The sequence below is a fragment of the Mya arenaria genome, chromosome 3 (genome assembly GCF_026914265.1).
Source record: "Mya arenaria isolate MELC-2E11 chromosome 3, ASM2691426v1".
Taxonomy (NCBI): Eukaryota; Metazoa; Mollusca; class Bivalvia; order Myida; family Myidae; genus Mya; species Mya arenaria.
The window spans coordinates 7,862,630-7,876,016 of NC_069124.1; positions in this window are offsets into that span (position 1 = coordinate 7,862,630).

Below are 13,387 nucleotides of genomic sequence, written 5' to 3' on the forward strand. Positions count from 1 at the left end.
GTTGATGAATGGATTTCAACGGGTATTTCGGATTTGTCGGTTGCATTTCTGGTTGTTGGATTTTCAGGAGGATTTTCATTGACCAGTTCATCTTCAGTGATTTTGTTATCATTTGTTTGGTTATAGTTCAGTCCAGATCTGACCTTCTTGAATCGTGAACTATTTCGTGTAACTTCGTGGTTTTCATTTTCAGCTGTTATCATAGCTCCTTTCTTCCTTTTACTGTATATGGAGATGGTATATACTTCGGTGATAATTTTGTTTTGTTCTCATTTTCTAGAAGTACTTTATCACCAACGTTGATATTGTACTTAACAACATTGTGTCTTGTGTCGCTGTATGATTTACTTTCTGACTTTGATCGTTCATCACGTTGTCTCACTACTTCATCTACTTTCGGTTCTGAACCATTTTCATAAACTTTAGGCAACTTTGTGTTCGGTTCTCTCTGGATCATCAATCGGTATGGTGTGAAACCAGACACAGTGTGTGGAGTTGCCCTGTATTGTCTCAGAAATTTAAACAGTTCTTGCTTCCAATTCTTGCCTTCAACATGTGCTGCTCTCACAATCTTCATAAGTGGCTTATTAAATGCTTCTGCTTGAGAATTAGCTTTCGGTCATCGTGGAGTAATGCGTCGATGTGTGAATCCACAGTAAGTAGCAAATTGTTTGAATGCATCCGAATTGAATGAACTTCCATTGTCGGCCTTGATAGTCTTGACTATACCAAATTCAGCGAGTGTTTTATCCAATACAGGTATTACTCGGTTCGCGGAAACCGATTTCACTATTTCCACTATCGGATATCTTGAATATTCATCGGTTATCACAAATAGATACTCTCCGCTTGGTAATGGTAAAAAGTCTGCGCTTAGATTCTGCCATGGACCGGAAGGTAATTCAGACATCTTCAGGGGCTCATTACGGTTTCTTTCTTTTGTTGTAGCCAAGCATGCTATACAACCCTTTACAATGTCTTCTACCATTTCATTCATGTTTGGAAACCAGACTTTTGATCTAAGAAATGCTTTTGTCCTGGTTGTCCCTTGATGACCTTCATGCGCGATGTGTATGGCACGTTGGCGGAGGGACGCTGGTAACACAATTCTACTGTCTCTTATAAGGATTGTTTCACCATGTACAGTCAACTCATCTTTGACACTTCTAAGTGATGTTAGCTCTTCAAGACTTATTTCTGGGTTTTCTATTGACTTTATGTTGTGCCACTTGCCATATTTGGTATATTCAATGGCTTTCATCATTGTCTTATGTTGTGTTGTGGCTAACTTTACTTCGTCAAGAGTCATAGCATTGAGCACTGCACTTTCAGCAATGAATCTAACATACTCTTCAGCAGCATTTAGCTTAGGTTTTTCATTTTCAGAGTTAATTGGGTGACGTGACATGTAATCTGAAGGGTTGTCTTTCCCTGGTTTGTATTTCACGGTCATTTTATATGGTTGTAAGCGTAGGCCCCACCTTTCTATACGCAATGGCGGTCTTGGTTTCTGCCATATTTTCTCTAGTGGTTTGTGATCACTGAATACTGTAAAATGTGGAGCACCACGCAGATATATTTCAAAGTGTTCGCATGCCCATACCACAGCCAACGCTTCTCGCTCTTTCTGACTATAGCGACTTTCTGTGTCGGTCAAAGCTCGTCTCGCGTATGCGACTATTTTGTCATTTTGTGTCATTATGGCAGATAAACCAACAGGGCTTGCATCCGTCATAATCTGAGTTTCTTCCCTTGGATCGTAGAAACACATGACAGTTTCACTAGACAGTTCCTTTTGGAGCATTTCAAGGGCATTTTGTTCACTTTTGTCCCATTTCCACTCTGCATCTTTCTTTGTCAGCTTTCTAAGGGGTTCAGTGATGTTAGCATAATTTCGTATGAAACGCGAACAGTAGCTGGTCATACCAAGGAAACTTTTAAGTTCACTAACGTTCTGTGGCAGTGTCATTTCCTGTATAGCATTGACTTTCTTAGGATCAGCAGATATGCCTTCACCACTAAAGACAACACCAAAAAATGTGATTGATTTTTTATTGTATTCACATTTTTTTCATTCAGTGTTAGACCGTTTTCATGTATTTGCTGAAATACTTGTTCGAGCGCTTTGTCATGTTCAGTTTGTGTCTTTCCATATATTATAATGTCATCAGAAATGTTCTTTGATCCATGTATACCTTGTATGACATTGCGTATTGAATTTTGGAAAATTTCAGACGCAAAACATATTCCAAAATTCAGACGTTTGTATCTGAAAACTCCAACATGAGTATTGAACGCGGTTATGTATCTAGACTCGGGGTCAAGGACAAGCTGATGGTATCCTGCACGTAAATCAAGTTTACTGTAGACTGTCGAGCCATTCAAGTCATTAATCTCATCGATTGTCGGAAGAAGATGGCGTTCACGCTGTATAGCTTTATTGGCCTCGCGCATGTCAATACATAATCGAATTTCATCTGTGTTTTTCTTTGGAGGTGTCACAATTGGAGAAATCCAGGGTGTTGGTTCCCTTTCTACCTTTCCAATAATGTCTTCTTTCAGTAGTTTATCTAATTCTTGTTCTACTTTGGCACGCAGATGAAATGGTGTTCTTCTTTGTCGTTGAGCGAGAGGCTTCACAGATTTGTCAATGTGCAGCTTTACTGTACAATTCTTCAGTTTGCCTATTCCTGTAAATAGACCAGGATATTTCTTCTCTCTGTCTTCAACTGTGTTTACTACATGAGTCACACCAAGTTTGTTTGCTGTATCGAAACCTAATAATGCACGATGATTACCTTTTACAATGTAGAAAGTGTCTAGAATATATCGATCATTCTTTTCAATTACCAGTTCGCATTTGCCTTTCACTGGCAAGGGTTTACTACCACCATATGGCATGATATTTGGTAGGTTTTTCTTCAATAGTTTAACTTGACCCACCAATTTATGTGTATTTTCATCCAAGATGTTCACAGATGCCCCTGTATCTACCATCATGTTTATTTTCTTCTGGTTTATCGAGACACTAGTCCTAGGACCTTTGTCACCAGAATCGGACAGCTCACCAACTGCTCCCTCTTGAATTTCATTCACACTTTGTTTGTGCTTTTTCCGACATACTTTCATGAAATGATTTGGCCTTTTACAGAAATTGCACAATTTGCCTTTAGCGGGACAGCCATTTTTGTGTGGGTAGTCGCCTCCGCAATTACGACACTTCTGACTTGGCTTATCAGTATGCCATGAATGATTATTCTGAGATCGATCAAAGTTTTTCTTAGGTCTTGTTTTACCTCTTCCTCGACTAGGCTTGTTCTTGATGGCATTCACAGGTTCTCTCTCTTTCTCCATGACCTGTGCCTGTTCTTCTGATACTTCAAACGCACGACCAAGAGCCAGTATATCTGCTAACGATTTGTCAGGTTCTCTCAGAGCCCTTCTCCGCAGTCGATTGTCTTTACAATGTTGAATAACCTGTTGGAGAATTTCAGTATCACAGTTAGCAAACTCACAGTTCTTAGATAATGTTCTTAGTTCAGTGATGTAATCGTCCAGTGTTTGACCCTCTGCTTGTTTACAAGATCGAAATCTGTAGATTTCCATTTGGGCGTTTTTCTTGGGTGAAAAGTAGTCAGTTAGAATCTTCTTTGTTGCTGTGAACGTTTTATCTGATGTGCCTTTTTGAGCATCGTATATATCGTACACTCTATCCCCAGCATAGTGAAGAAGCAATGCACGTTTTCTTTCGTCGTCCTCTATCGCCATACCAACTAGAAGGTTTTCTAGTCTACCGACCCATCGCTCCCAACGGGGCCCGGCATTACTTTTATCCATTTCGTAGTCAAACGACGGAAACAATGGCAAACTCATAGTTAAACTTGACGATAACACATTGAATAATGTTTATTTTCTACCTCGTCGCCAAATGTTATGTTTGTGGAGCGGATGGAGAACGATTTATATAATAAACGATGGATAAACGTTTCTGTTGTTGTTTATTCCGGAAGGTGATCTATGACACCGGTACATGTTTATAATACGGATCATATATAAGATTTATGCGAATCAAATAATACTAAAAGTGAGGTCACAACAACGTTATGTGGCAGACATACGCAATGTCGTGTTGCGGGTGTGAGGCGCACAATACCGCACACCCAAACTGTCGCACAAAACTTTCATTTGAGGGGTTTGCTGTTTCAGGGTTTCAGTATTGATGCTTGCGTCTACTATCTTTAACACTTCCTTCATGTTATTTATTTCTTCAATGATATTACTTCATCTGAATGCATTTTCAAATGTAATTATATCAGAATATGCACCTGTCCAAGATGAGTGTCAAATATGTCATAGCCTTTCAGAAAATTCTCAATGGCTAGCTTCATGTGGCCAACCCATCTGGTGCCAGATACTCTTGATAGGAAAGGCCATTTTCTTCCCCATTGCTTTGCTTGATTCTTTCAGTCCTGACCTCAGGCCTTCCAGCGTTCCTACTTTTTCCTACTTTTCCTACTTTTTCCTGCTTTTTTAACAGCTTCCTTCTTTTTTTCTAAAAAACTCTACTACTAATATTCCTACTTTTTTGAAAATAAAGTCTGCAAAAATAAATATTAAAGTTTAATCTTTGTGCTAGTTTAATTTGCAGAAAATGAACAAAAGATGTCAAACTGGCTGGTTTCTGTTGTTGAAAGGTGTGTCAACATGTTCCACTTTGACGTGCATCATCTTTTCACCCACACAGTTTAGCAACAGAAACCGACCAAGCATCATTCACTAAAATATTCAATGTGGCATATAGAATGGTATAATTTTGCATTAAAAACATCTCCTCTAGGTAAGTTAATAGCTGTTAATAATTACATATTTAACCAAAAATATTCCTACTTTTTTGTAAAAAATACTCATACTATTTCCTTCTTTTCTGTCAGAAAACCTCCTACTTTTTTCCTACTTTTTTGTAAGTAGCTGCTGGAAGGCCTGTGACCTTCTAACATTACTATTCTGATAGAAGGAATACAAGTTGGTAAGGAACAGTTCAACTTTGTTGTACAAGTTGATTTTCTGTTTAATAGAGTCTTTAAAGGAAAGCTCCAGTTTATGACCGTTACAGTGCACACCAACTATGTAAGGTCTGTCAGCTGCTTCCCGTAGACGCTGTACAGCTCCTGATTTTGACCCTAACATGGCACTGGCACCATCCGTACCAGAAGCAACTAGCTTTTCACTGTAATTAGTTGCCAAGTTTTTTAATCCATCTTGCATGACACTACAAATTGTCTCTGCATTGCACCTTGGGACATTTGTCATAAGTGAAAAGTTAACCTGAATTTTTCCTTTTTGACAGGTACTAACATAAACAATCTCTGCTTCTTGATATGAGGCGTCATTTGATCCATCAGAAATAACGGCAGGGCTTGACGCTTATTCTAATACTTGGTTGCCCGAAGGGCAACCACCTAGCCATTTTCACTTGCCTGAATGGATTTTTTACTTGCCCATTTTTGGGGGGCTCATTTTTTCTTTTACTTCACATCAAAACCCATTTTCAGATTCAACCTACACATCAGGGCTTGATGTATTTGAAATAAAGATGAACAAAGAAATGTGTATAAATATCTTTTTAATTAAAAGGTTAACAGTCAATGTAACATACAACGGCACAATTCCATGTTCTGGGACTTACTGATAGGCCATAGCCCCAACTTGACTGAAACTAAATTGATCCAGGAACGATCCTATCAAAACTCCAGTCCATCTAAAAGTTCAGGTGCGTGTCAAACTTTAGCTCTCAGAACTCCCCTTCTAATAGCTTTGAGGCCACATTTAAATTTTGGTAGGCTCAAAAGTTCTCCTGATACCTTGCCCTTTAAGTCTGCATCTGGCGCTTACCTATACCAGGCCAAAAATCTGACACTGTACAGAAACCCAGAAGGCTGGCTTAAATTGCTTTTAAATAAATTCTGGATCTAGCCTTACGCTTGTCCTGCTCCGCACTTAGGGCATATATAAATGTCTATCTCTTCTGCTTTCTCCTCTGTCACATAAACACATCTACTATGAAACCATTCGACACATTGGTCACATGGGATCATGAAACTTCCATCATCTCCCTTTCTACATAGACAATACACGAATCCAGCTCGACATCCCACTCTACATGTGTACGAGCGCTCTCTTCTCTCGCCTTCACAAGCCAGTTTGGAAGATCTCTGCCTTTGTATAGTATCATTCGGTCATGATTAACATTCATGATCTTTGACTTCATTCTCACCTTGTAGAGGTATGGAGAATACTTCCTTTGCACCACACCGAACCACTCCATTGGGATAAAAGCTTTTTGGCCTTTCCGTTCTGCTCTGCAGTGTTGAGAACAAATACAATATCTCCGACAGCATAAGCAATCTGATTCAGCCTTACATCATGGTCTCTTATCATATGCTGTTGATAAGACTTCAAGCATAGTCTGGCTGTTTCGTGTGCCTCCACCATACTTTCTTCCAGGGATTTAACATACTCATGGGTTGATTCTACATTCTTGCTTGTGAGCAGGTATACCAGTTCTACTGGAGTTAAAACTTCACGTCCAAGCATTAGGTGATTTGGTGTGTACCCAGTGCTTCTACAAAGTGACGACTTGAGAGCTGATGCAATCTGTGGCAAGTACTTGTCCAAGGTGTTTTGCTTTGTCCAAACAAAGCAACGAACAGAATCCATGAGGTTACGATTGTATCTTTCCATCTGCTCGTTGGTACTTGGCCGATATGCAGTGGTTCGAGTTTTGTGTATTCCCAGCAGTTTGCACAATTCAGTGAACAGTCCACTTTCAAAGTTTGTCCCTCCATCCATCATAATCTCTAATGGAATTCATAGTCTGCAGAAAATGTGATCAGCTTTAGCTGTTTCCTCGGCTGTTTCTGACGGTAAGGGACACACTCCACCCACTTCGGGAACTGGTCCAAGACCATTAAAACCTAGCGATTGCCGTTTTCTGTCACAGAAAGCGGTCCCAAGAAGTCGATATGGACGAGGTATCCCAGAGTGATACAGACTCATTTCCCATCTCGGCTTCTTAACCATTTTTTTTAATCAAACAGCACAAGTTGACACATATTTCACTATGTCTTTTGACATCCTATGCCAGAAGTATTTCATTTTCACCTTTGCAACCGTACGATCTTCGCCCTGATGGCCAGCCATTGGTATATCATGGTTTAGGTTGATAATTTCCTCCCACAGACTCTCAGGAATTAGGAGCTGTTTGCTATTTTTCTTCGAGTCTTTTGTCCAGATGATACCGTCAATCAAGCTAAAGCAATCTTTGTTCATCCAGTAATACTTGGCTGATGTGTTTGCGAGGAATAAGGTTCCTTCTGGAGGTTCTTTTTTATGCATGAGCCACTCTCGAAGAAAACAGAAATCCTCATCTTCTTTTTGTTGGTCTTTCAGGTCAGAGTTACCTGATGGTAACGCAGAAGTTGGCTGTCCAATATCAACCGCAACTTCAGCAATCTTCACCTCCACCACTGAAGTTGAATCAGCGGCCATCTTTGTAAGTGGCACCACATCATCGACTGTTTCTATGAAGTTGCCCCAGATGATGGCGGCTCTGGTACATTTTGTACAACCTGTCATGTACGAACAACTAACATGGAGGCTGACATTTTATTATATGATACAACACCGTATAGAACAAGGTTACACACAACCATTAGTAATACAATATCTGACATCTCCCCTTCTCTAAAGAAATGTTACCATGGTTACATAAATAAATGTATCAATTTTGGCATTAAATGATATTACTTCTAATCTAAGTTCATAGTGAAAAGACAGTTCCATATTCATTCATGTTCAAGTATCTCAATAGAATAAAAGCAATGCATATAAATTTAGTATGTCTCATAGCCTCTATTTTTATAGAACAGTTCAAACATACACTTTCACATTCATACAAACCAAACAAGTTATCTGTCATATCATGTTTTAAAATTAGCTTACATATTATTTGAATGATAATGGTATACTTATACCTTAAATCTAAATATCAACAATTGTTAATGTATTGATCTTAAAAGTACATGCATACACATAAAATATACATTATAATATTAGACTTAAGTGTATCATGATAATAATGTATCTTTAAAACGAACTTTTAAACAAAATAGTAAAATCAAAGCTGTGACTCTTGACTCTTCTTCTGTACTACTGGTCTTGTTCTCTGGCACATAATGAATTCTTCTGATTTATCCACTATATTTACTCATTATATATTTCACTATACTTAATTTTAACACTTATTTTGCATTATAATGACATTTACACAAACACTTCAACTGGATTACACACATATTCATCATACTTGGCTGGCATTCTAACACTTCTTCCAGATCTTGTGACTTTTTCTTCACTTTGACTAGATCTTTCAACACTACTCTGATTAGCTTTCTCATTCTCACTCTCATCTTCTGGCACTATTACATCTTCACTAACTTTCTCTTGACTAGAGCTTACAACACTTGACTTATTAGCACTATTTTCACTATTTTCTCCCTGAACTGGTTTCTTCGGATCTCTGTATACTTGTGTAGAATCACTCACTTGTTGAAACTGTACTCGTGAAGGCTTCAAGTGTTGTCTATTCCTGCGAAGAATCCTGCCTGTGCTGGTCTCGACGACGTGGAGCTTCATGTTTCTTGATGACTTTCCCAAGTAGTATTTTACCATTATGTCTAATGGTAACATTTTGTCCTTTATTTAGTGGTTGTAGTGGCGCACCACTATGTCTGTTGTAATATTCTGCCTGAGTTTTCTGGCGTTGTCTATGCTTTTGCAGTAAATCTTCTTGGTTTACATATGTCGGTTTCAAGAGTTCTGTTCTTGTTGGTAATGAAGATTTGAGTCGTCGACCAATATGCATTTGTGCCGGTGAAAGTTTAATACCTTCCAGTGGTGTATTTCTGTAGTCCAAAAGCGCTTTGCTGGGGTCGGCACTTTTCTTGATCAGATTCTTAACTGTCTGTACATATCTTTCTGTTTTCCATTTGCTTGACTATAATGTGGACTTGTAGTAGTATGCTTGAAATTGCATTCTTGTACAAACCTTTTGAATTCAGCACTACTAAACTGTGGCCCATTGTCTGTTACTAGCTCATCTGCATAACCAAATCTAGCAAATTGCTTTTTCATGTAGGCTATGACATTTGCAGAGGATAAATTGTCCAACTTTTCTACCTCTGGCCATTTGGAGTAGTAATCAACAGTTAGTAAATAATGCTGGCCTTTCAGTTTAAATAGATCAGCTCCTATCTTTGCTGATGGTCTGTCTTGCATGTCATGTGATATCATACTTTCCTTTCTGTTCATCTTCTTATCGTTAATTGCACAAACTTCACATTTTTCAACAGTTTCTTGTATTTCTGTCATCATTCCTGGCCAATACATGAATTGTCTAGCCCTGGCTTTGCACTTGACCACGCCCATGTGTGTTTCATGGACAACCATTAGCATCAATATGCCATCAATAGAAGTAATTTCATCTCTCATTGCCCAATATTTCTGAATTGGTTCTGGTGTTTGAGATTTATTTTGCGGCCAACCATCTTCAAGCATTTTATGCAGTAACTGTGATTCACTATCATTTTCAGTGTCCCTTTTCAGCTCATGATAATTTGTTTCTGAAACTGGCAGATGGGCATTAAGCTGTACTTCATTAACTGATAGATCAGGAACAAGTTCATCATTTGTTTCAGGTAAGTACAACCTTGATAAAGTGTCTGAGATCAGCATAGTCTTTCCAGGTTTATGCACAACCTTGAAGTCATACTTCTGCAAGGCGATCGCGAATCTTTGCACTCGTGGTGGCGCTTCAGTGATTGATTTCATGAAGATACTTTCAAGAGGTTTGTGATCTGACTCAACTATGAAATGTGTTCCATATAAGTAATCATGAAACTTCTTACATCCGAAGACTATCGCTAGAGCTTCTTTCTCAATCTGACTATACTTTTTCATTGTACTATTTAATGCTCTACTGGCATATGCGACAGGTCTCTCGTTTTGTAGTAGAACTGCCCCGAGCCCACAGGAACTTCCATCAACGTTCAATACTACTGTTTCATCTTTGTTATAAAATGCCAATACTGGTGCTTCTGATGCCATCTCTTTCAATGCTTGAAAACTATCTTTCTGTTCTGTTTCCCAATGCCAAGCTATGTCCTTTTCTAACAGCTTTCTCAATGGAGCACTAACTTGTGACATATTAGGAAGAAACTTCTGAAGATAGGTGATGAACCCTAAGAATGTTTGTAATTCTTTTGTATTTGTTGGTTGTTTCATTTCTTGTACTGCTCGCACCTTTTCTGGATCTGGCTTCAACCCTTCTTTAGTAATTTTGTGACCCACATATTCTACTTCATCTTTCCTAAACTGACATTTCTTCTCGCTCAATTTCAGATTCCACTCTTCAGCCCTTTTTAACACTGCTGAAAGTCTTTCATCATGTTCTTTTTGATCTCTACCCCATACTAAAATGTCATCAACAATCACTTGAGCTCCTTCAAGGCCTTGAATCATTTCTGTCATAGTCCTTTGGTATATTTCCGGGATTGACTTTATCCCAAACGGAGCACGCAAGAATCTATATCTTCCAAATGGTGTGTTGAATGTTGTCAGCTTGGAACTTTCAGTATCTAACTTAAGTTGCCAAAATCCCGAGGTTGCATCTATAGTACTAAATACTTTTGCTTCTGGCATTTCTGCAACAACTTCCTCAATTGTTTTCATAGGGTAATGTTCTCTTTGTATGGCATTATTAAGGTCTTTTGGGTCAATACAAATTCTCACTGACTTGTCAGGTTTTGTAACAGTAACCATGCTATTCACCCACGGTGTAGGCTCTTTTTGTCTCACTATTACACCAAGTCTTTCCATTTTCAGTAGTTCTGCCTTTACTTTGTCCTTAAGCATTATCGGAACTTTTCTCGGTGGGTGTACTACTGGTTTTGCACTTTTGTCAATTTCAATTTTCACTTCTCTTGGTAAACATCCTAGTCCCTGGAACAGAGTGCTATATTCATCTTTTATGTGGTAGATTCTTTTAATCAGCCCAATACTTTCAGCTGTTTCTCCACTGAGAATTGACTGTGACTGGTTTTCTCAGAGGTCCGTTGATTTTCAGTGCCTGAAAGTCTCTTCTCGTCAGCACATTACATCTTGCTCCTGTGTCTAGCTGAAATTTTAGTGTAACACCATTTACTAACAGATTCTCTGTAAATGTGTCATTTCTTTCCTTCTTCTGTTTCATACTTGTGGAAAGCATTCCAACAAATAAGGCATCAAAGTCATAATCATCATCTTCATCTAATTCATGAATTTTTCTTTTTGCTCTGGTTCTACAGACTTTGGCGAAATGATCTTTTCTGCCACATTTCTTGCAGGTTTTCCCTTTCGCTGGACAAGTTTGACTTTGCGTGTGTCTGTATCCGCAACGACCACAACTACTTGGAGGTGCTTTAAATTGTTTGTAGGGTTTCTGAAAATTCTGTGTTTTTTGCGTCTGTGGCACTTTTCCCTTTGCGGCTTGATTTGGTGGTTTATAATGTTTCTGTTGTTTCACGACATGTACATTTTGATCTTCAGCATTCATTGTTTTCAGCTGTTTTTGTGAAATTTCATAGGACCTGCAAATGTCTATTGCCTTCTCCAATTTCAAACCTGAACCCTCTTGAATTAACTTCTCTCTTATTTTCTGGTTCTTTATGCCAAATACGATGCGATCTCGAATTGCGTCATCCAAGTGTGTCTCATAGTTGCAATCTGCAGCTAGAACTCTCAAATCAGTAATATATTCCTCACAGGATTCCGAGTCATTCTGTACTCTACATTGAAACTTATAACGGTTGAAAACGATGTTTGTCTTCGGTTTAACATACTCCTCAAACTTCTTTTTCAGCTCATCAGGCTTTTTCTTGTCATCATCTGCCATAGCAGTCCAGGTACTATACACCTCTCTGCCCCGTTGGCCTACCCATATCATCAAATATGCCGATTTTTCTTCGTCAATTTTCCCTTGCAAGGGCCCATTAAACATGAAATTAACATGTGTATAAAAGTCTTTCCATGCCGAAACAAGATCAGCACTTTGCCAGTTCATCATCGGCGCACTACCGTGTAAACCCTCCATCATAGGCTATTACCGGTTTTGATTGATAGGGCTTGGACTAGATTTTATTTGGCCTTGATGATTTAATCTGTTCCCCTCCGATGTGGACAGAATTCGTCGACTTCTGACACCATGTCATGTACGAACAACTAACAAGAACAAGGTTACACACAACCATTAGTAATACAATATCTGACATCTCCCCTTCTCTAAAGAAATGTTACCATGGTTACATAAATAAATGTATCAATCTTGGCATTAAATGATATTACTTCTAATCTAAGTTCATAGTGAAAAGACAGTTCCATAATTCAAGTAATACAATATCTGACACAACCCCTACAATGTAGTTTTTCAAGCTTCACACCATGTTGGAAGTGGTCATCATCTTCTGTGTTCATGCGAGACAGTGCATCGGCATTTCCATGTTATTTTGGCTGGTCGGTGTACAATGACCATATTGTACTGGCTAAGTTCTTCAAGCCAGCGTGCCATTTGTCCCTGAGGTTCCTTGAAACGCAAAAACCATGTTAACTACTATGATCAGTTTGTAGAATCAACTTCCTGCCTAACAGATAATGTCAGAACTGTCTTGTGAACTGCACGACTGCCAACAGTTCCTTTCCAGTGGTGTAATATCTACGTTGCTCTTTCTTCATAGAGTAGGATCCATAGCAGATTACACGCGGCACATCCCCTTGAACCTGACTCAGGACACCCCCGATTGCCTTATCCGAGGTGTCAGTATCCAGAATGAACGAATCCATGAGGTTTGGCAATCCCAAGACTTGCGCATTAACAAAAGCCGATTTCAAGTCCTTAAAAGCGTTTTCTTGATCTTTACCCCACTTAAACACCTTAACAACCTCATACAACAATCTTAATCTTTTAGCATATCCTTCGATGAACATCCTGTGGTATTTCACCAGACCCAGAAATCTCTCAAGTTCCTTGAAGTTGGTATGAGCTGGCCAATCTTTTACTGCTTGGATATCGTTAGAAGACAATCCCAACCCATCTGACCCTTCCGATCGACCCAGCAAGTCCACCCTGTGTTGAAACAGTTCACACATCTTTGGCTTCAACTTCAGCTGGTACTGCCGAAATCTGGTGAAGACCTCTCGCAGTGTTTTCAAATGTCCCGAGAAAGTTTCGCCCATGGCCAATATGTCATCAAGAAACGCAAGCACAGAGTTTCAATTTAAGCCATGGAGCACTAAG